At 45.3% G+C, this 23631-nt stretch overlaps 5 pseudogenes; all 5 read left to right on the forward strand.

Annotated features, from left to right (window-relative positions):
- Positions 1–13515: 13515 nt before the first annotated feature.
- On the forward strand, positions 13516–13634 carry LOC143937010 (5S ribosomal RNA; annotated as a pseudogene).
- A 2105-nt stretch (positions 13635–15739) lies between these two features.
- On the forward strand, positions 15740–15858 carry LOC143936765 (5S ribosomal RNA; annotated as a pseudogene).
- Positions 15859–16562: 704 nt separating this feature from the next.
- On the forward strand, positions 16563–16681 carry LOC143937198 (5S ribosomal RNA; annotated as a pseudogene).
- Positions 16682–20232: 3551 nt separating this feature from the next.
- Positions 20233–20351, forward strand: LOC143936536 (5S ribosomal RNA; annotated as a pseudogene).
- An 89-nt stretch (positions 20352–20440) lies between these two features.
- Positions 20441–20559, forward strand: LOC143937674 (5S ribosomal RNA; annotated as a pseudogene).
- Positions 20560–23631: the final 3072 nt, after the last annotated feature.

The raw sequence follows: 23631 nt of genomic DNA on the forward strand, positions 1-23631 counted from the left end.
ACGGCCACATCACCCTGAATCTGTTCCATCTCGTCTGATCTTGGAGGCTAAGCAGGGTCGGGCCTGGTTAATGCCTGGATGGGAGACCGCCTGGGAATACCAGGTGTCATAGGCTTCTTTTTTTTTTCAAATATATTTTTTTCTCCAAATAGGGGAAGACGGTCCCCCGAGTACATAATGCAACAGTGAAATACAGAGCAAAAAGCAGCTGAACAATACTTGATACAGGTATATTCGCAACTGTGAGTCTGCCTTCCATCAATCACAATGATTCGAGGCACAGATAAAGTACTGTACCAAGATGCAGGGTCACACAAACCCCAGGTCCCTCCGGCATAATCCATCCAGAGGGGGGTGTGGGGCCGTCATTCCCAATTTTCCACTTTTTCCAAAAGAGAGAGGGGGTGGAGGGGGTGAGAGATAGAGGAGGAAGGCAGAAAAGAGAAGGGTTGAAAGATCAGGAAAGGAGAAGAGGGGACGAGACACGATGGCAGCCACTGTCCAAGGGGCCAGTCAAGGAAAGCTCAGAGCACTAATGCTCTGGTACTCCAGATGTCTCAGGTTTGTTTAAAAAATTATTGTTTACCTTGTGATGTGAGGATCAAGTCCTCCATTTTTTTTAATGTCCTCTATTTTCCTAAGCCAGTGAGTAATGAAAGAGGGGGAACATTTTTTCCAATAGAGAGGGATGCAGGATTTCACCGCATTTATCACATGCCGTAAAATTGATTTTTTTTGTACTTCTTAATGGGAATCTGTGAATGGTGCAAGAGAAAGAATGGAGCCTCTTCCTGGATGGAGAAGTCTGTGAATTTTTGTGTTATGCATCGGATCTCTGTCCAGAAGTCCACCAAGCTGGGGCAGGACCAAAAAATGTGCAGCAATGTGCCCTCTTCTTCTCCACACCTCCAGCATATGTTCGAGGAAGAGGGGAAACATTTCTGCAGTTTTGATGGTGTCAAATACCACCTGGTGAGAAGTTTAAAATTCGTCTCCTGTATCTTCGTGCACAGCGACATTTTGAGAGCCAAAGTGATAATGCGTTGTCTCTGTGCTGGGGAAAATGAGCAATTAAGGTCCTTTTCCCAGTTGGACAGACAGGTTAAGTGTGGATAATCTGTTTGAGAGAGAATGTGGGCCAAAGGGCCTTCACTCCGTCTGAGGGCGGGCGAACGTTTGAGGATTGGGGATGGAATGGAGAAAATGATGTCGTTGCGCCGCTCTCCAAAAAGGCAGTTGGAAAAGCCCTTTCGGATCTGTTAGGGTTGAGAAAGAAGGCCATTTTCCATCAATGACGAATTTAGACGCATTGTCTAGGTTGGAATTTCTAAGTGGGTCCCCAGTTCAAAGGTTGGATGGCCACGTATAGGGAATAGGGGGGAAGTCAAAGACGTGAGTGTGTTTTGGGTAGCGATCAGGTGACTGACTTTCAACTAAGCCCCTATAGTGGGATGTGACATAAATTCTGTGGGTAAATACTTATAGCACCACATAGCGCTTCTTAGCGGAATTCGGGAGTGAGCTTAGAAAGTTTGTTTCGATTCCAGTCCAATACATGCCCCAGATGGGAGGCCAGGTAGTAGCGTCGCAAGTCAGGGAGAACCAACCCTCCCTGTTGTTTAGACAATGCCAGCTGTGACCGCTTAAGTCTGGGATTTTTGTGTGTGGGCCCAGTTAAATTGAGTGAGCAAGGATTGAGCTTGCTTAAAAAACAGGACTGGAATCTGGATCGGGAGAGCTTGGAAAAGATAAGTAAATTTAGGGAGTATGTTCATTTTAATGAGATTGCATCTCCTGAACCAGGAATGGAGGCCAGAATGCCACCCGTGAAGAAAACTGTGGATTTTAGTGACAAGGGGTGGGGGGAAGTTCAACATAAACGTACGCGCGATGTCCGGTGGAATGTAAGTACCTAAGTACTTAAGGGCTGTATGGGTCCATTTAAATCGAAAATTGGACTGCAAGTCTATTAACGTTTGCGGGGGGACTGTAACCCCCACGGCCTTTGATTTCAAGAAGTATCCCGTATATCTGGAATTCCCGAAGGAGATTTGGCAAGGAAACTCTGGGATTCGTCAGCGAGAACAGCATGTCATCCGCGTAGGCAGATATCTTGCACTCAATAGTACCCATTTGGAGTCCCGTTATGTCTGAGTTTTGTCGAATTGTGGATAGAAAGGGTTCCAATGACAGTGCGAATAATAGGGGCGACAGGGGGAAACCTTGTCTGGTCCCATTCCCGATGTCAAGGGGAGATGAGAGAACCCCATTCGCTTTGACTTGAGCTGAAGGGCGTGAGTATATCTTACTTATCCATGCCAGCATCCGTTCACTCAGACCTATATGGCGAAGGACCGAGAACATCAATGTCCATTTGACCCGATCAAAAGCCTTCTCGGCATCAGTACTCATGAAAAGACAAGGGGTCCCAGATGACTTTGCTTTATGGATCAGGGTAAGCACCTTAATGGTGTTGTCGCTATCTTCCCTGGTGGGAATAAAACCTAACTGGTCAATATGTATAAGGGACTGCAAGTGATGTGCCAATCACGTTGCGAGGATTTTAGAGAATAGTTTTAGGACCGAATTTAGGAGGGAAATTTGTCTGTAGCTCCCACATAGGCCCGGGTCTTTGCCCTCCTTAGCTATCAACGAGATGTGGGCTCTAAGGGTATCCTCAGGAAAATCCCCACTCAAGCTCAGAGTATTAAATAAATTCACCAAGCGCGGGCCGAGAATAGGGAGGAAGGTCTTAAAGTATTGTGCGGTATATCCGTCAGGGCCCGGAGCCTTACCCACCTTCGGAGGTCCTACGGCCGTCTGGACTTCTTCCAGTGTGATCGGGTCCTCCAAGTACTCCCGTGATTCCGATGAGAGGGTTGGTAGACCAGAACCAGTTACATATCTGTCTATATTGTCCTGTCCAGACCCTGAATCGGGCAGGTTGTAGAGATCAGAGTAACATTTTTCAAAGACTTCGGCTATTTGGGTTGGGGTAGAGGCCCTCTGGCCATTCTCATCTATCAACTGTGGTATGTAAGAGCCAGATTTCAACTCCTTTACCGACCTGGCTAAGATTTTTCTGCATTTGTCCCCTGACTCCTACGTCAGTTTACGACAAAACTGGAGTGCCGCTTTCGCTTTATAATGGAGTAGGTCAGCAATATGGGTACGGAGTGTCCCCAATTCAATCCGTGAGGGGGCATGTTTATGTTTCGCTTCCACAGAGACAAGTTCACGAAACAGATTAGCAAGCTGTTCCTTCCATGTTCGTTTGATGCGCGCGCCGTGCCTGATAAGTACCCTGCGGAGTACTGACTTGTGAGCCTCCCAAATTATCCCTGGGTCACAGTCCTGCGTTTAGTTTTCTTGGAAATAAAGGTCCAATTCCCTGGTCACATCTGCTAAAACTTCCGGTATCTGGAGGAGGCTCTCATTAAGGTGCCAGAATAGAGACCTAGGTGAGGGGTTCCTAGAGAGGATGTAGGTAAGGGCTACAGGAGCGTGATCGGACCAAGTAATATGGCCGATGGAGGAAGAGCTCACCAAGTGCAGTTGGTCGTGTGGAATCAAGAAGAAGTCTATCCTCAAGTATGAATTGTGAGGGGAAGAGCAAAAAGAGTAGTCCCTTTCCCCAGAGTGTTGCAGACGCCAGACATCAACTAATTGGTCATTCAGTAAACACTTAGTAATCCGCTTTCTAGAGGAAATGAGGAGTGAGGAGCAAGAGGCAGAAGTGTCAACCGATGGCGAAAGGGGACATTAAAGTCCCCACCTAATATCAACTGGCCCTCCCGAAAGTCACATAATCTGTGCAGGGTAGTTCTGAGGAACGTGTCTTGGTGATCATTGGGAGCGTACACAGTGGCAAATGTAAAAAGGCACTCTCCAATGTGGCCCCTAAGAAAAAGATATCGACCCCCAGGGTCCACCAGAGAATCCTGGAGAACCCAGGGGAGCCTGCTAGAGATCAGAATGGAGACTCCCTTGGTCTTAGAGGAGGGGTTAGTAAAGTGGTAGACCTTAGGGAAGGATCTCGACCATAGAAAGGGGAGGCTAGTATTTTTAAAATGTGTTTTTTGTATAAAGGCCACATCAGTACAGGAAGTCTTCAGTTCTCACAGGAGGATCCACCGTTTTTCAGGGGAGTTCAGTCCCTTAACGTTTAGAGAGGTGACCTTGACTGAGTCTGCCATCGCTCCTCGGGGAGGGGGAGGGGGACGTCAGAGAAAAGCAAAGAAAGTTGAACCAAGGTAGGTTTTGGGTAGGTAATGCATGGCGGGAACTAAGGGGGAGAAAGGAAGGGCAAATGGAAGAAAGGTAAAGGGAAAAAGAGGCCGGGCACCACAACCTCAGGGGGAGAGGGAAATTAAGGGTTGTCCGCACTCAACAGTACAGGAAGGGTATACTAAAACAGCACAATTATGCTATAGCGCTTACCAGATGTACACTGGGTTTAAAGCACTGTCCTACTTGGGTTGGTGGGTAGACAGGTCGGGGAGGGAGCCCCTGAGTCCTAGTCCCCCCAGTCCCGGCAGTGGTAAATGTCACGTCTGATACCGGTATGCAAATAAAAGTCAATCAGTAACATCATAGAACCAAAAAACAATAGTATAACCAAAACAGAGGTAGAGCATATAACTGTCAGCACTGAGGGGTATCCTCGGCTCGCCCTAAACGTAGGCATGCACGAGGGAGCCCGTCACAACAGAAAAGGCATCACAGAATGGGATCCACCACCCCCTGTCCCATACCCCTAAAGTACACGCAGTCCCCGAACAAATGCATTTCTCCCTTTGGCAGATTGTCCTCTCCTTACCCCCTCTCCCCCATCCCCCTTTACCCCGGGGGGAAAAGGGGCAGGGAAGGGGGGAAAGGGGGAGTGGAAGGGGGGAAAGGGGGAGGGAAAGAAGGGAAGGGAAGGGTGGGAAGGGGGGGAAGGGAGGGGGGAAACAGGGGAGAGGGGACAAACATGCGGAAATGTCAAGTCCTTTAGCGCACTCCCACCAGCAAACACCCGGGCCCCATAAATTTCAACTCCTCCCCTCCATGGTCACCACATCAAGATGAAAGAGGAGCAGCCCTGGTCGGTGCATGGAAAATCCGGCAGGCAAGGGGCTGGGGCCACCATCCCTCCATCCAACAGGAGACTTCACCCGAGCAGCAGTCCTGGGGCAAGCCAATTAGTGTCTCTCCTGCATCGCCATCGGGGGCTGTGTAGAGCATCCAGAGGGAGGCTGGGACCGCCCAAACAGTAAGGGGTAAATCCTCCAGGGGGGTCCAGAGTCACCCTGGAGGGAAGCAGTGTCTCGTACCAATAGTCTCAATAAATAAGTCATCCAGGGTCCCCGAAAGCTGCAGAAGGCAATGTCGGCAAAGAGTAGGTGGGAGCCAGAGGGGGGGACGAGGGGCGCAACCAGGGGGAGGGGACACATATGCGGGAATGTCAAGCCCTTCCAGTACAGCGCACTAGGTATCACTCAGACCCCCCAAAGTGCAACTCCCCCATCTAAGGTCAAGACTCCAGAAGGGAAGTTGAGCCGCCCTGGTCTGTACATGAAAGAACCTGCTGCCAAGGGGTTGGGGCCATCATCCCTTCCTCCAATGGGAGATGCCACCGGCATGAAAGCCCCGTGTGCTGTCAAGTGGTGCCCCTCTGACAATGTCGTTGTGGTATATGTGGAGCATCCAGGGAGAGGCAGGGACCACCCAAACAGTGAGGGGTAAAGCCTCCAAGGGGGACCGGTGTCAGACAGGAGGATAGCGGTGTCTTGTACAAGTTGGTTAATTAGACAAGTCATCCAGTGTGTTCCTGTGAGCAGCGGAAGGAAAGGTCGGTAAGGATTATGAATGGGTGGGGGCCAGGGAGTGCATAAAACTGCCACCAGATGACCGTGGCAGAGAGGGCAAGGGGATGAAAGTCAGATCTGGTAGGTGGGGGCGGGGGTGAGGAGTGTCCCTCATATTACTCACGTTGGCCATACCTTGAAGCTGAGCGCTCTGCATACCCAGGACGTTCTTCTGTATAATCTAGCCTATCTGTATAAATTAGCCTGTCTTTTGTACACATTAGCCTCTCTGTATAAACTAGCCGGTCCTCTGTATACACTAGTCCGTCTGTATACACTAGCAAGTCTGTGTAACCAAGCCTCTCTCTCTGCATACCCTAGCCTCTATCTCTTGCATAAACCAGGACCTTCTTCCGTATAATCTAGCCTATCTGTATACACTAGCCTGTCTTTTGTACACATTAGCCTCTCTGTGTAAACTAGCTGGTCTACTGTATACACTAGTCCATCTGTATACACTAGCAAGTCTGCATACTCCTGTCTCTCTGTTAACCCAGCCTCTCTCTCTCTGTATACCCTAGCCTCCATCTCTGCATACCCAGCATTCTTCTGTATAATCTAGCCTATCTGTATAAACTAGCCTGTCTTTTGTACACATTAGCCTCTCTGTATAAACTAGCCGGTCCTCTGTATACACTAGTCCGTCTGTATACACTAGCAAGTCTGTGTAACCAAGCCTCTCTCTCTGCATACCCTAGCCTCCATCTCTTGCATAACCAGGACCTTCTTCTGTATAATCTAGCCTATCTGTATGCACTAGCCTGTCTTTTGTACACATTAGCCTCTCTGTATAACTAGCCGGTCTACTGTATACACTAGTCCATCTGTATACACTAGCAAGTCTGCATACTCCTGCTTCTCTTTGTAACCCAGCCTATCTCTCTCTCTGTATACCCTAGCCTCCATCTCTGCATACCCAGGACGTTCTTCTGGATAGGCTATTTTATACAGAAGAACGTCCTGGGTATGCAGAGATGGAGGCTAGGGTATACAGAGAGAGAGGCTAGAGTATGCATACTTGCTAGTGTATACAGGCGGACTAGTATATACAGAGGACCGGCTAGTTTATACAGAGAGGCTAATGTGTACAAAAGACAGGCTAGTGTATACAAATAGGCTAGATAATAGAGAAGAACGTCCTGGGTATGCAGAGATGGAGGCTGGGTTACACAGAGAGGCTAGTGTATGCAAGCTTGCTAGTGTATACAGACGGACTAGTGTATACAGTAGACCAGCTAGTTTATACAGGGAGGCTAATGTCTACAGAAGACCGGCTAGTGTATACACATAGGCTAGATTATAGAGAAGAACGTCCTGGGTATGCAGAGATGGAGGCTAAGGTATACAGAGTGAGAAGTTGGGTTACAAAGAGAGGCTAGTGTATGCAGACTTGCTAGTGTATACCGGTGGACTAGTGTATACAGAGAGGCTTGGGTATACAGAGAGCTAATGTATAAAGAGATGCTAGTGTATACAAAAGACAACCTAGAGTAGACAGTGAGGCTCGTGTATACAGAAGACCGGCTACAGAGAGGCTAATTTGTACAAAAGACAGGCTAGTGTATACATATAGGCTAGATTATACAGAGGAAGGTCCTGGGTATGCAGAGATGGAGGCTAGGGAATCCAGAGAGAGACTGTGTTACACAGAGAGGCTAGAGTATGCAGAAGACCGGCTATTTTTTTTACAGATAGGCTTGTGTATACAGAAGACAGCCTGGGGAATTCAGTGAGGCTAGTGTATGCAGAGAGGCTGGGACACCGAGACTATTGTAAAAAGAAGGCAGGCTAGTGTATATAGATTACGGGCACGTGTATACGGAAGACAGAGAGGCTAGTCTATATAGAGTGGCTGGTGTACACAGAGAGATCAATGTATACAGAAAAGCTAGCGTGTAAAGAAGACAGGACTTTATTTTTTGCTAATGCAACTACTTCTGAAACATGTAAAGTGCTTTTTTCATATTTTGGTGCTGTTAAAAAGTGTATAGCATAAGGAGGAGAAAGGATAATAACTGGCAGAGGATGACATGGCAAAAAGACAAACTGCATTAGAAATGTGAATATGAATTAGACATGAAATGCCAATCCCCACGGCTACGTACAGCAAAGTGTGAGCTAAGCAGCTAAATATTCTGCAATAGCAGAGATTAAGTATTGCAGTCGAAATGAGATCGGAAGCGTTAGTTGCAGTACCTCCACTGAGAAATCATTTCATTACTCTAAATGTAAAAGTTATCCCGGTAGCACTGAGTGGACTGATATTAGATGAGTGATCGTTGTAGTACAAATTCCGTTTCCTATAGCAGAGGGATACCATAGCAAACTCTATAATCTACTTTAGCAAAATTAGAAAGGATAATATTGAGACAGTATATACAGGTCGAGTTTAAGTGGAAATACACAAAATATATAGCTTACCTTTACATTGTTCAATAGAGCGTTGCAAAGTAATACCAAGGCAGAATGTCGGATAGCAATTAGATGAGATGATTGCTGTAATCATGAAATATCAGCAACGACGTGACAAGGTTTCTATCGTTTTCAGGATACTTACGTGTCTTTAAGGATGAGAACGTATAATACCTGGCAAAGTATGACATGGCAAAGAGACAAACTGCATTAGAAATGTGAATGTGAATTAGAGATGAAATGTCAATCCCCAGTGGTTACTTACAGGTTACCATTAATACAGTTAACACGGCTACGTACAGCAAAGTGTGAGCTAAGCAGCTAAATATTACTTAATATTGCAGAGATTAAGTATTGCAGTTGAAAAGAGATCGGAAGCGTTGGTTGCAGTAGCTTCAAAATGACAGAGAAATCATTTCATTACTCTAAATGTAAAAGTTATCCCTGTAGCACTGAGTGGACTAATATTAGATGAGTGATCGTTGTGGTACAAATTCAGTTTCCTAAAGCAGATAGATACCAGCTAAATGTGAGAAGAGCAATTAAACTGTTCACATCGGTAGCATTGTATTACTCTTAATATGTGCAGCGTGTAACGAAGCAATAAGATGGTTTTGTATTATCCTAAAATAAGCAGTATACGTAATAAAGGTGAGTAGGTAACCTGGATTTAGACATAGCAAACTCTATAATCTAATTTAGCAAAATTAGAAAGGATAATATTGAGACAGTATATATTGGTCGAGTTTAAGTGGAAATACACAAAATATCTAGCTTACCTTTACATTTTTCAATAGAGCGTTGCAAAGGAATACCAAGACAGAATGTCGGAATAGCAATTAGATGAGATGATTGCTGTAATCATGAAATATCAGCAACGACTAGGTTTCTATCGGATGAGAAAGTATAATAACTGGTGAAGTATGACATGGCAAAGAGACAAATTTCATTAGAGATGTGAGGTGGACATGAAATGTCAATCCCCATTGGTTACTTACATGTAAACGCGGCTACATACAGCAAAGTTTGAGCTAAGCAGCTAAAGGGTATTTAAGAGTAAATTGACGTAGCTTGAAAATTCCAACGTGTAAATCGTTCCATTAATTATGTTACGCATGAAGACGGCTTACACTGACTGTTTTCCGTTTCCACTGGTTATCAGCATAATATATCAGTAACCATGAACATTAATAGTGATAGACAGCTTACATTAGGATGTATGCATGATGTGAATGTAAAATAGTTGCATTATGTGTTATTAATGTAATCAAACTGTATTGCTATGCTTTGCTACTGCAACCACTTCTCAATCAAGTAAACCGTCCCACTGCTTTTCTCACATTTTGATGCTGTTAAAAAATTGCATAGAGGTAGCGAGAGATGGTTGCATTACTCTTAATGTGCAGTGTGTAAAAGGTTTTAAAAAGAGGGTGTTGTGTGACTTTTGCTTTAACGTAAAATTAGCTGTAGACATTATAACTTATTACAGTGATTTAGAGTTAGTAATCTCTATAATATAATAATAATAATAAGTATAGCAAAACAAATTAGGAAAATATTGAGGCAGTATATATAGGTCGAGATAAAGTGAATACACAAAAGGGATCAAGGGATAGTTGCAAAGTAATATCCTTATTAAGGCAGAATGTCGGAATAGCAATGAGATTCGATGGTTGCAACATAAAACGAAATATGAGAACGGCTAAAATACAGAACAACAGTACATCATTTAAGAGTACAGTAGAATATAGTATAAATTATTTAAGATTAAATAGACTTAGAATGAAAAAAATCTAAGTTTACATCGTTGAGTAAATCGTTGAGTAAATCGTAAATTTATCAGCTAAGTTAACGCTGAGATTATGATTAATTTCACAGTTCCATTACGCGGTCCTTTTCCACTGGTATAGTCATAATGTAATATCAGTAATTGCTATCAGTAAATGTTAAAATTGTAAGACGGTTCACGGTTATGTGGAATTGATATGGATTTAAAAGCGGTACATTAATTTTCTGAAGCATATGGCAGAAAGACGGCTTACACTGCTTTTCTCACATTTTGCTGCGGTAAAAAGAAATGTTTTGTCACTGTGTTTTAACTGTGAATAGTTAAGGTGGAGAAAAAGAAGTAATACAGAAAATAGAGTCAAATAGTGGAAACGTTTATTTGTCATGACAGCTGATACTGGTTGAGCAATAAAACTGTTTTATTAAGATGTAAGACTAGTTTTATTCTCTACATATAGGCTTTTCAGAGAGTTGTATAATATAGGCGACCAATAGGACATTTAAATGGCTTAATATTGTAGGGAGGAAGTATCGCTGTTCAAAGGTAAGAGATTGAAAGCTTAGCTTGAAAATGGCCGAGAAATAGTTGCGTTAGTCCAAATTTAAAGGATATGCCGGTACCAATGAGAAAGCTTATATTAGACTAGTTGATCTTTGCATTACACAATCCTATTATTATTATTATTATTATTGTTATTATTATTATTATTATTAAGATCATAGTGCAGAAAGATACTCAGTTAATGTCAGAGATACTCGGTTAATGTCAGAAAAGCAATAAAACTGTTTACATCGTTAGCGAGCGATAGTTACATTACTCTTAGTATGTGCAGCATGTCTGGTAGCAAATGGATGGTTTTGTGAACATTTTGCATTACCGTACAATTAGCGGTAGAACTCATCGAAGTGAATAGATTTAAGCGGATTTTGAGATAGTACTCTCTATATCTAATAATAAATAAAGAAAAATAAGTCAGGATGGTGTGTCAGGACTGTCACATACTCAATGTGACAGTTGATGTGGAGAATTACAAATATGCAAAATAGAGCAAAAGAGTACATTGTTTATTTTTATGTATGATCGTTTTATTGCATGCTTGATGTGGATGATTAAAATCGTGTAGTGAGTATAATCTATATTTAGCATAAGAATGAAAAGGCATAACATGGCAATGAGACAAACTCCATTAGAGATGTGAGCTAGATGAAATGATGAAATGTCTCTGTGATTGTCTTTTGTTATCACTTAGCCTACCCTCTAAATTCACTAGCCTCTCTATATACACCAGCATGTTTACACTAGCCGGTCTTCTGCATACAATAGCCTGTCTTCGATATACACTAGCCTATGTTCTGAATACACTAGGCGGTCTTCTGTCTTCTGTATGCCCTAGCCTGTCTTCTGTATACATTAGTCTCTCTGTATAAACTAGCATCTCTGTATACCCCAAACTGTCTTCTGTAAAAACTTGTCTCTCTTTATAGCCTGTCTAGCCTTTCTTCTGTACACACTAGCTTCTCTGTATACACTAACCAGGCTTCTATATACAATAGCTTCACTCTATGCACTAGCCTCTCTGTATAATCTAGCCTCTCTATATACTCTAGATAGTGTTCTGCATACACTAGCCTCTCCGTAGAAGCCAGCCTTTATTCTGTATTCACTAGCCTTTCTTCTGTATGCTGTAGTCTTCTATATATACTAGCTTCTCTGTACACCCTTGCATCTCTGTAATACACTAAACCCTCTGTATACCACAGCCTGTTTTCTGTATACACTAGACTGTAAAAACTAGCTAGAATACACCAGCCTGTCTTCTGTACCCACTAGAATCTCTGTATACACTACCCAGTATTCTGTATACACTGTCAGCTTGGATGTATACCCAAGCCTGTCTTCTGTATACACTAGTCTCTCAATATGCACTGTCCTATCTGTATACACTCGACTCTCTCTATACACTAACCTCTCTATATACACTAACATCTTTGTATATACTAGCTTCTCTTTAAACTAGCATCTCTGTGTACCCCAGCCTCATTGTTTACTCTAGCATCTCTGTATACTCAAGCCTATCTGCATACACGAGTCTGTATTCTGTATTCACTAGCCTTTCTTCTGTCTTCTATATATACTAGCTTCTCTGTACACCCTTGCATCTCTGTAAATACTGTCTGAACTAACCAGTATTATGTATACACTCACCGACTGTATACACTAGACTCTCTGAATACACTAAACCCTCAGTATACCACAGCCTGTCTTCTGTATACACTAGACTGTAAAAACTAGCTAGAATACACCAGCCTGTCTTCTTTACCCACTAGACTCTCTGTATGCACTACCCAGTCTTCTGTATACACTGTCAGCTTTGATGTATACCCAAGCCTGTCTTCTGTATACACTAGTTTCTCTATATGCACTGTCCTTCTGTATACTCTCGACCCTCTCTATACATTAACCTCTCTATATACACTAACATCTTTGTATATACTAGCCTCTCTTTAAATTAGCCTCTCTGTGTACCCCAGCCTCACTGTTTACTCTAGCATCTCTGTATACTCAAGCCTATCTACATACACGAGTCTGTATTCTGTATTCACTAGCCTTTCTTCTGTATGCTGTAGTCTTCTATATATACTAGCTTCTCTGTACACCCTAGCACTGTAACAGTGCTAGGTTCCTGTATTACAGAAACAGAACACCAGCAATAAGGAGTATACTGTGCAGGAGGCACACAACACCCACTCTAACTTCTGCACTGCAGATGCATGTATTGCAGAAATTGAACACCAGTAATAAAGGGTAGCTTCAGGTGTGTACTGTGCAGGAGGCACATAACACCCACTGTAAAAGTGCTAGGTTCCCAAGCAGTAAAGACACTGTCCCTGCCTATCGTCCTCTTTCCCTGACCACCGCAACACACTATACAAGGCCGCCGCGCTGGCGGCCTTATATAGTGTGGGGTGTGTACTAAACCCCCCTGAGCTATAATTGGCCACAGGAATCCTGCCTGTGGTGAATTGTGGCTCTCCTCACAGAGGATGTCACATCTGTTCTTATTATATAGAACCTATTATGCTCCTCGTAAACTTTTTCAGTTTGGCCGAACGGCCGGACGCAAGTTGCCCCCGGTGCGGGAACATGGGGGGAGACATGATGCACATGTTTTGGAGATGCCCGAAGTTGATCCGCTACTGGACAGAGGTGACAGGAACCATTGATCGGGTGTTTGGAACCTCCACCAGGATGGAGGCGAAGTATTGTCTCCTGGGATTAGTTGAAGGAGTTGGAAACCCGGGAAGTAGCCAGATGGCAGTTCTGAGATGCCTATTTCAGGCAAGGAAACTGATTGCCCAACCCTGCTTAGCCTCCAATGTTGGCAATGACTTGTTTTTTTTCGCTTGTTTCCCAAGATGACCATGTTGGCGTTTGTCAAGATGGTTGAGAGTGCCCGAAGACATCGCCTATGGCCCTATCACCTTGAAAGTGCCTGATCTTGTCTGATCTCAGAGGCTAAGCATTGTTGGGCCTGATTAGTAACTGGATGGGAGACAAACTGGGAATACCAGGTGCCATAGGATTCTTTTTATGTTGTTGGCGTTGACATGGTTTTTTTTCCGCTTGTTTCCCAAGGTGATCATCTTGGCATTTGTCAAGAGGGCTGAGAGAGCCCAAAGAAATCTCCTACGGCCACATCCCCCTGAAAGCGCCCGATCTCATCTGATCTCAGAGGCAAAGCAGGTTCCGGCCTGGATAGTACCTAATTAAAGGTGCCGTAGGAATCTTTTTATATTGTTGGCTTTGACCTGTTTTTCTTTCGCTTATTTCCCAAGGTGACCATTTTAGCATCAGTCAAGAGTTTTGAGTATGTCCCAAAGCGTTCGCCTGAGGTCACATCACCCTGAAAGCGCCCGATCTCAGAGGCTACGCAGGGTCTGGGTCAGATGGGAGACCGCCAGGGTCTATGTTGTTGGCGTTGACCTGTTTTTTTTTCACTTGTTTCCCAAGATCACCATCTTGGTATTTGTCAAAAGGGTTGAGAGTGTCTAAATAGAACACCTATGGCCACATCACCCTGAAAGCGCACAATCTCATCTGATCCAGGTTAGTACCTGGATGGGAGACCGCCTGGAAATACCAGGTTCCATAGGCTTCTTTTTATGTTGTTGGCTTTGAACTGTTTTTTTTGCTTGTTTCTCAAGGCGACCATCTTGGCGTTTGTCAAGAGGGTTGGGCGTGTCTTGAAGAGAACGCTTACGGCCACATCACTCTGAAAGCACCCGATCTCGTCTGATTTCAGAGGCTTAGTAGCGTCAGGCCTGGTTAGTACCTGGATGGGAGACTGTCTGGGAAGACCAGGTGACATAGAAGGATCTGGCCTGGTTAGTGTCTTGATTGGGAGATCGCCTGGGAATACTGGATGCCGTAGTATTCTTTTTTTGTTGTTGGCTTTGACCTGTTTTTTTTCCCTTGTTTCCCAAGGTGTCCATCTTGGCATTTGTCAAGAGGGTTGAGAGTGCACAAAGAAATTTCCTACGGGCACAACACCCTGAAAGCGCCCAATCTCGTTTGGTCTCAGAGGCTAAGCAGGGTTGGGCCTGGTTTGTTCCCTGGATGGGAGACTGCCTGGGTTTTCCAGAGCCGGTCATGTCCAGAACCCTGGGGTTCTTCTGGGTCCCGAAGGCTAGTAAGGAGACAAGGCATAGTCAAAATGGAGGACGGGGGAAGAAGAGAGTGCAAAGACGGAGAGAGAGGAGGTGGGGGGATGGTGGCAGGGAAAAAAAGAAAAATAAAGACAAAAAGGGAGGGGGGGAATGCCACCCAGGGCAGACATGGCCTACGTAGGTAAACGTTAGTTGTTCAGTTGTTTTCTGGGACAGAGGCACTGCTCACCTCCCGAATGTAGTCTCGAGTACCAGTAAAATACCTCCAGGGCCTCCATGTAACACTAAATGCCTCTTCAGTGTTGTGAAGGGTGGCGGCCAATTCTTCCATCCGGAGAATATGATTGACTTTGGAATACCACAGCACCTTGCATGGGGGCTGAGGCTGCCTCCACAGTGCGGGAATGCAGGCCCAGGCGGCATTCAGGAGTTGCATCGTGAGGGTTTTTTTGTATTTTCGAACAGGCTGTTGGGTCAAGTGTAGAAGGCATGCTGCTGGGAACCCAAAAGTTCCTCAAGGCCGGGCATGCCCAGAAAAGGTGTCCCATGGTCCCCGTATCTGAATTTCACCTTCAACAAACATCCGGGATCGATCTATCCATTTTATTCAGAAGGTATGGGACTCTATACCAGCGTGAGACTATCTTGTATCCTGATTCTTGATATTGGTTTGCGATGGAAGCTTTATGTACTAAGGTCAGGATCTTCCCTATCTGTTGTGGGGTAAATGTGATGCCTAAGTCCCTCTCCCATTTGTGGATAAATGGTGGGGGTCGACTCCTCCTCCTGACTACTCAATAGGTTGTACAGGAGGGAGAGGGTGTGTCGCACAGGTTCCTTTTTGTGACAGATGGATTCATAGGGCGTCAGGTCTCTAGGAGTGTAGGGGGCCCTTTGTATGGCCAGAAGAAAGTGACGAAGTTGATAAGCACAATGTTGGCAATGACTTGGTTTTTTTCGCTTGTTTCCCAAGATGACCATGATGGCGTTTGTCAAGATGGTTGAGAGTGCCCGAAGAGATCGCCTATGGCCCCATCACCTTGAAAGTGCCTGATCTTGTCTGATCTCGGAGGCTAAGCATTGTCGGGCCTGATTAGTAACTGGATGGGAGACCAACTGGGAATATCAGGTGCCGTAGGATTCTTTTTATGTTGTTGGCGTTGACATGGTATTTTTTTCCGCTTGTTTCCCAAGGTCAACAAGGAACACAAGACGGGCATTTGTCAAGAGGGCTGAGAGAGCCCAAAGAAATCTCCTACGGCCACATCCCCCTGAAAGCGCCCGATCTCATCTGATCTCAGAGGCTAAGCAGGGTCTGGCCTGGATAGTACCTAATTAAAGGTGCCGTAGGAATCTTTTTATATTGTTGGCTTTGACCTGTTTTTCTTTCGCTTGTTTCCCAAGGTGACCATTTTAGCATCAGTCAAGAGATTTGAGTATGTCCCAAAGCATTCGCCTGAGGTCACATCACCCTGAAAGCGCCCAATCTCAGAGGCTAAGCAGGGTCTGGGTCAGATGGGAGACCGCCAGGGTCTATGTTGTTGGCATTGACCTGTTTTTTTTCACTTGTTTCCCAAGATAACCATCTTGGTATTTGTCAAGAGGGTTGAGAGTGTCTAAATAGAACACCTATGGCCACATCACCCTGAAAGCGCACAATCTCATCTGATCTCAGAGGCCTAGCAGTGTACAGCCTGGTTAATACCTGTATGGGAGACAATCTGTGAATACCAGGTGCCATAGGCTTATTTTTATGTTGTTGGCATTGACCTGTTTATTTTCGCTTGTTTACCAAGGTGACCATCTTGGAGTTTAACAAGAGGGTTGAGAGTGCCCAAAGAGATCACCTACTGCCCCATCACCCTGAAAGCACCCAATCTCATCTGATCTCAGAGGCTAAACAGTGTCGGGTCTGGTTAGTACCTGGATGGGAGACCGCCTGGAAATACCAGGTGCCATAGGCTTCTTTTTATGTTGTTGGCTTTGAACTGTTTTTTTCGCTTGTTTCTCAAGGCGACCATCTTGGCATTTGTCAAGAGGGTTGGGCGTGTCTTGAAGAGAACGCTTACGGCCACATCACCCTGAAAGCACCCGATCTCGTCTGATTTCAGAGGCTTAGCAGCGTCAGGCCTGGTTAGTACCTGGATGGGAGACTGCCTGGGAAGACCAGGTGACATAGAAGGATCTGGCCTGGTTAGTGTCTTGATTGGGAGATCGCCTGGGAATACCGGATGCCGTAGGATTCTTTTTATGTTGTTGGCTTTGACCTGTTTTTTTTCCCTTGTTTCCCAAGGTGACCATCTTGGCATTTGTCAAGAGGGTTGAGAGTGCACAAAGAAATTGCCTACGGGCACAACACCCTGAAAGCGCCCAATCTCGTTTGGTCTCAGAGGCTAAGCAGGGTTGGGCCTGGTTTGTACCTGGATGGGAGACCCCCTGGGTTTTCCAAATGCCGCAGGCTTCTTTTTATGTTGCTGGCGTTGACTTGTTTTTTTTGTTTGTTTCCCAAGGTGACCATCTTGGCGTTTGTCAAGATGGTTGAGCATGCATTTGATCTCAGAGGCTAAGCAGGGTTGGGACCTGGTTAGTACCTGGATGGGAGACCGCCTGGGATTTCTCGATGCCGTAGGCTTTAGTTTTAAGTTGTTGGCATTGACTTATTTTTTTTTATTTTTATTATTCTTTTATTAAGTACAACAACATAAATATAACAGTCAACCATACAGCATGACCCAGGGTCAAAATTACATGGTAACAAAAAATAGGCAGCCAAATAATTCTGGGTTCTCAGAGGGCAGTCCTACAGTTTCATGCAGAAAAGAGAGAAACCCCACCTCCGACATGTAGTACAGTATAACTAGTGCAGCTCCGTTCGGACAAATGTAATCATGGAGAACAACTGGGACCACAGCGAGCCAACTTATCATGACCTACGTGAACCAGAGTAAAATATGAGCCGGTCATGTCCAGAACCCTGGGGTGCTTCTGGGTCCCGAAGGCTAGTAAGGAGACAAGGCATAGTCAAAAGGGAGGACGGGGGAAGAAGAGAGTGCAAAGACGGAGAGAGAGGAGGTGGGGGGATGGCGGCGGGGAAAAAAAGAAAAATAAAGACAAAAAGGGAGGGGGGGAATGCCACCCAGGGCAGACATGGCCTACGTAGGTAAACGTTAGATGTTCAGTCGTTTTCTGGGACAGAGGCACTGCTCACCTCCCGAATGTAGTCTCGAGTACCAGTAAAATACCTCCAGGGCCTCCATGTAACACTAAATGCCTCTTCAGTGTTGTGAAGGGTGGCGGTCAATTCTTCCATCCGGAGAATATGATTGACTTTGGAATACCACAGCACCTTGGATGGGGGCAAAGGCTGCCTCCACAGTGCGGGAATGCAGGCCCGGGCAGCATTCAGGAGTTGCATCGTGAGGGTTTTTTTGTATTTTCGAACAGGCTGTTCGGTCAAGTGTAGAAGGCACGCTGCTGGGAACCCAAAAGTTCCTCAAGGCCGGGCATGCCGATAAAAGGTGTCCCATGGTCCCCGTATCTGAATTTCACCTCCAGCAAACATCCGGGATCGATCTATCCATTTTATTCAGAAGGTATGGGACTATACCAGCATGAGACTATCTTGTATCCTTATTCTTGATATTGGTTTGCGATGGAAGCTTTATGTGCTAAGGTCAGGATCTTCCCTATCTGTTGTGGGGTAAATGTGATGCCTAAGTCCCTCTCCCATTTGTGGATAAATGGTGGGGGTCGACTCCTCCTCCTGACTACTCAATAGGTTGTACAGGGGGGAGAGGGTGTGTCGCACAGGTTCCCTTTTGTGACAGATGGATTCATAGGGTGTCAGGTCTCTAGGAGTGTAGGGGGCCCTTTGTATGGCCAGAAGAAAGTGACGAAGTTGATAAGCACTAAACAAGTCAAGCGGGGGTCAGAAAGCTCAGCGACATTTTGCGTGGTCTGGAGCCCTCCCGAGGGCCACACCTCTCCCAGACGCTGTTTCCCCACCACTGTCAACTGTCGCAGTTTCTTGTTGGTAAATCCCGGTGGGAAGTCTGGATTACCTATAACCGGAGTCATTGGTGATGGCAGGGGAGCAATGTGTGTGCAGCGGAACAACCTCCGCACAACAGCCAACGTAGCTCCCACTACGGGGTAACCTCTGAGGTCTTTTGGTAGGGAGGACAGGAGCCACAGGGAGGTCAATAGGAGAATGGATCCATCCTCAATCTCCATCTCCACCCACTGCTTGTGTGGGCCATTACAATGCCAATCAACGACTCTCGCTAGCAGAGTCACTCTGTAGTATTGTCTGAGATCTGGGAGACCCAGACCCCCCTTGTCCTTTGGTCTGGCAAGCAATTTCAAACGGGCTCTGGGCGGTTTGCGCGCCCAAATAAAGTCCCGGAGCAACACCTGCAGTTGTCTGAAAAAAATTGGGGGTAACCGGATCGGTAATGTCTGGAACAGGTATAAGATCCGCGGGAGGGCAGTCATTTTGAATGCATTACAGCACCCGAACCAGGTCAGTGTTAAAGCATGCCAGTTTCCCAAATCAGATTTCAGTCTATCCAGGAGAGGGACAAAATTAAGCGGGTACAATTGCGCTAAATCCGCTGCGATGTCAATGCCCAGGTAACGTATAGATATTTCAGCCCAGTAGAATGGAAAAGCGGAGCGGAGCCTCTTGGCCTCACCATCCGGGACCGATATATTCAATACAGCCGACTTGGCGCAATTCATTTTATAGTTTGATAGGCTGCCGTATCGCTGTAGAGACGCAAGTATATTGGGAAGCAAAATGTGTGGATTGGAGACGGAAAAAATTAGATCGTCAGTGTACGCCGCAATTTTGTGGTGTGCCGAGGGTTTGGATATGCCAGTAATATTTGGGTCATTCCGAAAGTGACACATACATGGTTCCAGTGTCAGAATAAAAATTAGGGGAGACAGAGGGCACCCCTGCTTCGTCCCATTAGTGATGGGGAAAGAGTCCGAGCACCACTCGTTCACCCGTACCGCTGCCGACGGCGTGGAGTAAAGCGACATTACCCAGCTCATCATGTTGGGGCCAAGACCTATATGTTCCAGGGTGGCCTGCATAAAGTGCCAGGCCACCCTGTCAAAGGCCTTCTCCGCGTCCGTTGACAACATAAGCAAGGGCCTTCCCTGTACATGCGCCGCATGGATTAAATTGAGGACTCGGGCCGTATTGTCTCTAGCTTCCGACTTATTTTTATTTTTTTTGCTTGTTTCCCAAGGTGACCATCTTGGCGTTTGTCAAGAGGGTTGAAAGTGCCTGAAGAGATTGCCTACGGGCACATCACCCGATCTCGTTTGATGTTGGAGGCTAAGAAGAGTCGGGCCTTGTTAGTACCTGGATGGGAGACTGCCTGGGAATACCAGGTGTCATAGACTTCTTTTTATGTTGTTGGCGTTGACCTGTTTTTTTTTCGCTTGTTTCCCAAAGTGACCATCTCGGTGTTTGTCAAGAGGGTTGAGAGTGCCTGAAGAGATTGCCTATGGCCACATCACTCTGAAAGCACCCAATCTCATCTGATCTTGGAGGCTAAGAAGAGTCGGGCCTGGTTAGTACCTGGATGGGAGACCACCAGGGAATACCAGTTATTGTAGGCTTCTTTTTATGTTGTTGGCGTTGATTCGCTTGTTTCCCAAAGTGACCATCTTGGTGTTTGTCAAGAGGGTTGAGAGTGCCCGAAGAGATCACCTACAGCCCCATCACCCTGAACGCACCCAATCTCGTCTGATCTCGGATGCTAAACAGTGTCGGGCCTGGTTAGTACCTGGATGGGAGACCGCCTGGGAATACCAGGTGCCATAGGCTTCTTTTTTTTTTTTTTTTTTTATTTAGTAGTTTGCGACATACAATGCAAAGGCAACTTCAAAGAATGTGTTATACAAATAGTTACAAACAAACGATCATATTGCATGGATATCTGAGCCAATGGTAATGCCGCGTACACACGAGCGGACTGTATGGCGTACTTAGTCCGTCATACAATCCGAAGGACAGTCCGTCATACTTTCCACTGAACGGACTTGACCACACACGGATACCCAAACAGTCCGACGAAAGCTTGCGCGATGACGTACAGCACGTACGACGGGACTAGAAATAGGAAGTCCAAGACACAGCAAAGCACCCTTTGGGCTCCTTCTGCTGACTTTGCATTAGTAGAAGTTTGGTTAGAGACGATTCGCGCTTTTCAGACTTCAGCTTAATTTGTCCGTTTTCTGCGGCGCAGTCTACCTGTGAGGTTTGTATCTGTCTTTCGGTACGTGTGGATCAGTTGGTACCTGTTGTTAGGCGCTTCTGGTCCGCTCGTTTCTGGGTTTCAGGTCGTTCTTCATAGGTCTGGCTGTTCTTCAGTGCGTTCAGTTAACCACTTTCAGACCGGACCAATTTGCTGGTCAAAGACCAGACCACTTTTTGCGATTCGGCACTGCGTCGCTTTAACTGACAATTGCACGGTCGTGCGACATGGCTCCCAAACAAAATTGACGTCCTTTTTTTCCCACAAATAGAGCTTTCTTTTGGTGGTATTTGATCACCCCTGCGGTTTTTATTTTTTGCGCTATAAACAAAAATAGAGCGTCAATTTTGAAAAAAACGCATTATTTTTTACTTTTTGTTATAATAAATATCCCCCAAAAATATATAAAAAAACATTTTTTTCCCTCAATTTAGGCCGATACGTATTCTTCTACATATTTTTGGTAAAAAAAATCGCAATAAGCGATTATTGATTGGTTTGCGCAAAAGTTATAGCGTTTACAAAATAGGGATAGTTTTATAGCATTTTTATTAATAATTTTTTATTATTATTTTTTTTACTAGTAATGGCGGCGATCTGCGATTTTTATTGTGACTGCGACATTGTCAGGGACCCATCGGACATTTTTGACACATTTTTGGGACCATTGTCATTTATACAGTAATCACTGCTATATAAATGCAGTGATTCCTGTGTAAATGACACTGGCAGTGAAAGGGTTAACCAGTGGGTGGCAGTGTAGGGGTTAAGTGTTCCTAGGGGTGTGTTACTAACTGTGGGGGGGTTGGGCTTTCATTTAGTGTACACTGATCTCTGCTCCAATCACATGGAGCAGAAATCAGCGTCACTAGTTGCTAGGCAGAATGGAAAAATGTTGTTTATACAGCATTTCCTCCATTCGGCCGCTCCGTGAGACGATCGCGGGGATGCCCGCGGCGATCGAGTCCGTGGGTCCCGCGACCGGACTCACGGGGGTCCCGACCAGCGCGGGAGCGCGCCGCCGGCGGCGCGCTCCCGATGGCAGGGCGGCATCTAATATTGGACGTACATGTACGCCAATATGCCTGCCCGTGCCATTCTGTCGACGTGCATCGTCGTGCGCTGGTCGGGAAGTGGTTAAGCTTGTTTGTCCAGCCGACCGTTTCAAAGCCATGGAGAGTGGACATACTCTGGAACGAGTTCGTGCTATATGGGGGCTTGGTGTTGGGGTTAATACTTTGACCCGAGCCCAGTCTGTGAACAGGGTGAGGAGGAGTTCATGGACAAAGAATTGGTTGCGCCAGCGCGACCAATTCTCGCATATGCCTTTACTCCGTGAGATCCGTGAGAATAATCCTGATGATTTCAGGAATTATCTCAGGATGACGGACCCCGTTTTTCACCGTCTGCTGGCTTTGCTGACCCCTTATATCAGCAGGCAGGATACCTGCATGCGGCAAGCCATCACCCTGGAGCAGAGGCTCGTCGCCACGTTGCGCTACTTGGCGACAGGGAGAAGCCTTCAGGACCTCAAGTTCTCTACAGGCATCTCCCCCTAGGCTCTGCGGATCATTATTCCAGAGACCTGTTCTGCCATTATTCGGGTCCTGCAGAAGGAATATATGAAGGTAAGTTTGTTCTTTTAATATTGCATTATATGCATTGTATGTTTGTATTAATTTCATCATGACTTTTAATATCCATGACAGGAATATGCTGTGAATGTCCCCTTTATATGAATGCATGCAATTGTTTTTTTTAATGTATTTTTTATTTTTTTTTGTGTCATTTTTTTTATAGCTTTTACCTTTTTGTGTCCCACGTGCATATTTGCTTTCACTAACGTCCCCAGCATGCAATCCTGGGCCCCTATACACCCACAGCCGAGACTGTTTTTCTCTAATTCATATTGTCAGCTCCATTGTACTGTTTTACTGCCCCCCCACCCTTTTGGAATTGGTTTCAGGGATCCTTTGTATACTCTTTGTATACACCCTTTGTGTGTGTGTGTATATATATATATATATATATATATATATATATATATATGGATTGTATACTCATTAATTAGGCCCCCACCCCACTCAAATTGGTTGCAGGGATTGTATACTCATTAATTAGGCCCCCACCCCACTCAAATTGGTTGCAGGGATTGTATACTCATTAATTAGGCCCCCACCCCGCTCAGATTGGTTGCAGGGATTGTATACTCATTAATTAGGCCCCCACCCCACTCAGATTGGTTGCAGGGATTGTATACTCATTAATTAGGCCCCCACCCCACTCAAATTGGTTGCAGGGATTGTATACTCATTTATTAGGCCCCCACCCCACTCAGATTGGTTGCAGGGATTGTATACTCATTAATTAGGCCCCCACCCCACTCACCCACCTGAATTATGTCCCCTGGTCCATCAGAGGGCTGAGTAATCTGTGAATTGGGCCGTCTATGTTTTTTTTTTTTTTGCAGAAAAACATTTTCAATATTTCTGTTTAACTGTTGTTCCAAACATTTTTGAGTTTTATTTGTTATGAATTGTTTTGATTTAATGACTAATTTTATTTTTTTTTATTTATTTTTTTTCCTGTGTTTGACTCCCCAGTTTCCTTCCACGCCACAGGAATGGCAGACTGTGGCTTCC

The sequence above is a fragment of the Lithobates pipiens genome, unplaced genomic scaffold (assembly GCF_037356315.1).
Source record: "Lithobates pipiens isolate NorthernLeopardFrog02 unplaced genomic scaffold, aLitPip1_a1.2 Scaffold_28, whole genome shotgun sequence".
Lineage (NCBI taxonomy): Eukaryota > Metazoa > Chordata > Amphibia > Anura > Ranidae > Lithobates > Lithobates pipiens.